The sequence below is a fragment of the Belonocnema kinseyi genome, chromosome 5, assembly GCF_010883055.1.
Source record: "Belonocnema kinseyi isolate 2016_QV_RU_SX_M_011 chromosome 5, B_treatae_v1, whole genome shotgun sequence".
In the NCBI taxonomy this organism is placed as follows: domain Eukaryota; kingdom Metazoa; phylum Arthropoda; class Insecta; order Hymenoptera; family Cynipidae; genus Belonocnema; species Belonocnema kinseyi.
Genome location: NC_046661.1, coordinates 50,844,944 through 50,850,001, shown reverse-complemented (window position 1 = coordinate 50,850,001; position 5,058 = coordinate 50,844,944).

Here is a 5,058-nt window from a genome sequence, read left to right as displayed (position 1 = left end):
CAGCTGGCAACCGCTACCCCACCCCGCTTACTCACCAGACTTGGCTCCATCCGACTACCACTTATTTGCGTCGATGGGGCACGCACTCAGCGAACAGCGCTTGACTTCTTACGAAAATGTTGGAAAATGGCTCGATGACTGGTTTCCATAAATTGCCTGAGAGGTGGACAAAATGTGTAGCCAGCGAGGGCGCATACTTTGAATAAAATATTTGTTGTCATTCTCTTGAAATAAATGTGTTTTTTTCTTGAAAAAATACCGGTTTCATATGTATACACCTGGTATATAGTCATACGGAATTACAAATATTTGACTAGCGTCAAAAATCGAGGAATGAGCGAACCTATAAGTCTGCTTTAACGCACGGCTCTTAGCTCGTAAGAAAAAAATCACCCGATGAGTTAGGACTAAGCGTTTCTAGCGCCGCTATAAATGATGAGCTTATCGCTATAGCTTACAAGAAAGGTGGAGTAACTAAGGCGGTACAAATAAGGATCGTCTACTGCGTTGATGTTATTCTCACAGAGTCGTAAGACAGATTCTTCATCTTAGTTACTTTAGCGTCACCTATATACAAAAATCAGAGCACAACGTCCATGTAACGCTAAATATTGTTTCGCTGATTTTACTGATTTTAGAGTGTCTATTCGTCATCCACAGGCGAACATGGTAGAAAGAGTGAATAAGGAATTGGCGCTACTCTTCAGAACCCTATTAAAACCCGATGATCACAGCGATAATGTAAAATGAGATTAGCTTAGGCATTTTTGAATAAAATAATGTATTTCTATGAAAAATAAAAAGCTTATTCTTCTCTCCAGAAGATCCCCTTTTTACACATTTAATAAATGTTATATTCCGATGGCGATTTAAAGATTGCATCCTCTTAGTTATATAGTTATATCATTATAATAAGTTGACCTAAATAGAAATATTGTTTCCTAATGAGAGCGTTCAAGGCAGTCAAGTGAAGACATTGAATCGTCCAGCTAGTCCAGGCAAGATTTAAGATTGTATGTCCAATGAAGGTGAAACTAATTGCTTTTTTTCTTATGGAAACGTTCGCGCTTCATGTCAAACGATCTTTGAAGAGACTTTCATTTATGTCTAGTAGGGTCATTATCATTTCTTTGCAAAGACCAGCAATATTCGGCCAGCATTCTTACATTGCATCGACCTTGATAATGTTGCTCTTTTTGGTGAATGTCATGATAAAAGCGTTCGCCCATTTCTTCACTGAATGCTCCAACATTTTCTGGGAAATAATCCAAATGAGAGTTGAGAACATGTAATTTCATACTCATAAAACAACTTAATCTTTTAAAAGTCTTTAACATACTAGATACAATAGTTCTAAACTTTGGATCTTGATTGTTCTCTAAAAATTTCTGTATAACATCTTTGAAACTCAATCATGCATCCTTTTCAATAGATGTCATGGTTTTGATAAAGTCATCATCTTTGATAAGTTTTCTTATATCAGGCCCAACAAAAATACCTTTCTTGACTTTGGCATCACTTAAATGCGGAAATGTAGATCTGATATAATTAAAACATTCTCCTTCGGTGATTAGGGCTTTCACAAATTGCTTCACTAACCCTAGTTTTATATGGAGTAGTGGCAATAATTCTTTCTGTCAACAAAACTTTCATAAACAACATTATACTGACCAACTGTCCACTCTAATCTGTCTGGCCATTTCTCCGTTATCCATTGTTCATCCCTTGCACGACTGTGCCAAAGGCAAAGAAAACAAGGGTATTTAATGTTTCCTGATTGTAAACCTATTATAAGATTTATAATTTTAAAGTCACCACAAATAAGCCAATTAAAAACGTTGTATTTTATTTTTATCAGGAGAAATTCAAAAGTATCATAAGATTCTTTCAGTGTAGTTCAGTGACCTACTGGAATTGTGGCGTACTTATTTCCATTATGTAATAGTACTGACTTCAGACTTTCTGTAGACGAATCTGTGAAAAGATGATAATCCTCTGGCGTATATAAGTTTATTTTATACAAATGAATGAGTCCTTCGACATCATTACAATACACAATCCCACTGTCTATTGAAAAGTACTTGATAAACTTTTCTTCTCTATTTCTATAAACAGTTACTCTAGTGCCAGGTAACAATAGTTTCCTCTCTTTGAGTCTCGAAGCGCAAAGCTCAGCTTTATCTTTTGGAAGATCAAGGTCACGTATAAAATCGTCTAATCCGTCTTGGTCAAAAAATTTAGGATTTTCATCATCTGATCTTCCCACGAAGAATCTTCAGTTGCATTAGGATCGTCACTATCCATTGATTCGTGAGTTGATCGGTCACTTTTGCTAAACAGGTGGTTAAATAACAGTCTGCGTCTTGGTACTTTCATCTTTCCAATTTGAATAAATTTAATCTACAAGCATGACAAATTGAGGTTGGTACCCACGGCTTATCCAAATTTTTCATTGAAGACCCATAACAAATGAAGTATTACGTTTTTATCGAATCATTAATTGATCGACGGTATTTCCCCCATTTCACACTTTCCACGAACGTGACAAGACGTATTAGCTTTCTTAACTGTACAGTCTGAAATATAATTGGACGTGTTATATTGTATTTCCTTGTTCTTTAAGTTATCGAAAAAATCTGCTAGAGCAAATAAAAATTGTTTAGAAAAATAGAGATTTTGTACCTATGAAACACAAATGGTTCTTTTTAATGTTATAGAAATATTGTTTAAATTTTTGACAGTTTTTACATTATTTTTGAACTCACAAAACGATAATTATTGTAGCATTTTGAATCTAATTTCAAGAAGAATTGAAGGTTACCAAGTTTTTAAAATAATCTATCTGAGACAGGTTATTTTACATGAATGTTCTTTAAAATTCGATTTATTATAACTACAAATTTTGAATGTATTGTTTATCTTTTTTTTTAATTAATCGTACAGAATATTCAGGCAATACGCGGGGCCACCAATTCACTGGACAGAGTTCTGAAATAGATAAAGGCAGGTCTACGTCTTATATGTTTTTTCTCTCTCTAGAGCCCATTTCAGTTCTCCCCAAAGCGTTACCGGTCCATTTCTATATGTTGATGGTCTGAACATACTTTGATCCCGTTAGGAGTATATGCCAGATGGCGCAGCGATTGCGCTCCCCGCACTTCACTCCGCTAGTCCAAGTTTAAAATTTCCAAAATAGCCAATAGTAACCACGGTAACTGTTCCTTGTATTTGTTTTCACCGGCAATATGCTTAGAAAAATATTTTCTCAATCTTCTTTCTTCATATCAACACATTTTTTATATAGAAACCAGTGCAGAAAGAACTAAAAATGCATGCATAATTATTCTGATAATTATTTATGTATTTATACATGTTTTTATATTGTTTTCTGCAATTTATTTAGTTTTTTAAGTCTATTATCTAAAAATTATCTGGGTATTATCTTGATTATCTGAACGGTAATCTATTATGTTCTCTCAGGGATCTGAGTATACGCTAGGTGGCTCCAACGTCGACTTTGTTGTGACACATCTAAAGCATTGAGTAACCACCGTCTGTGTTCAGCTCGGTTTTTCCTGACATTGTTCTTGCTGTTGTTTTTTTTAATAGAATGTGGAGAGTATTTTTTGTTACTTTAAACTGGCGCATCTGTGTATTTATGTATATGTATGCATTTGAGGATGGTAAAATATTTACACGCAAAAATTCCGTCATGTGTTTTAAGAAATTCAAAAATATTCACGTGCCACCGGACACTTGCAAATCCGATTTCATTAATATGGGGAAAATATTTATTTTTATAAAAATAGAACACATTTAGTAGGGTTTCATCGAAACGTGCCAAGTTTTGTAGGGATAGAACAGCCGTTTGAGGGACACTTGAAGATAAAGGTGAGTCCCCCGCTTTCCGCTCCTGCCTCTCGCCGACATTATACTACCGTGTTCCTCTATAGCTCGCGCGACTTTCAAGCAAAAAAATACGCTCAATTTTCATGTACAAAAAACAACAACAAAAAGGACATTTTCAGGAAAAAGCGAGCTGAACCGACCGGCATATATGACTTTAGATTATGTGCTTAAAATATAGCGTTCAACAACTCATTCGTTCAGATTTAGTTTGACTCTATTGAATCAGACAGCCGCTTCAAGCGCCTTGAGGTTCTTCCTCAAGCTTAAAAATTAGCCCATATGTTACTTAACCAAGCTTTTCTCCTACAATTCTTAATTGTTTTATTTCGTATTTCAACCACAGAATATAAATGTCTAAATACAGAGTTAAATACAGAGTTAAAAGCCTGGGAAGCAGCAAACCGCCACCATGAGCGTTCTCATAGTGAGCTGGTTAAAAGAAATTTGAAATGATTAAATATTAAGAAATTTCAATTTATATTCTGAATTCGGTTCATCACACAACGATGAGACGATTAAAACAGATAGAAGAAAATCGGTTAATTCGTTCAATTTCTGGATATACCTTTTTTCTCTCTTCTCCGATTGTACGAAAAAAAATACTGAAAAAAAGATGCTGCACCCAGAATTGGAAATTGTTGAATCGGAAAAGCATGGAATTTTGTGACTACAAACTTGTCGGTAGTCTTTAAAATAACACAGTAACCAGGCACTTTTCACTTCTTATTTAAACAATCTTTTATTCAGACCGATTTAGTACATCGCTCAAGAGTCTACGAGAACTGAGAGCTCGCAACTCGCAACACGCACATGCCAGTGCAATATACAATGGTGCCATCTAATGGCGCCCGTTGAAGGAGTAGAAATTCTTACGCTCCCTCCCTCCCTCCTTCAACAACGCATCTTAATTTTAATCTTTCTGCAAAAAAAATATTCAAAAAACGATTCCTTAAAACGCAAAAAATGTAATATTATTTCTTTAGAACTTATTTATCGTAGGCCGTCATCGGTCAGTACCATGCGACTCGAACAGAGCATCACCATCCTGACTTCGTCGCACTCTACTCATCCTCTGGAATCTTCTAATTCATCTTAAGATCTGTTAGGGTCAAAAAGAATTAATTAGTTAGGGTTTTGGAAAAATAGACT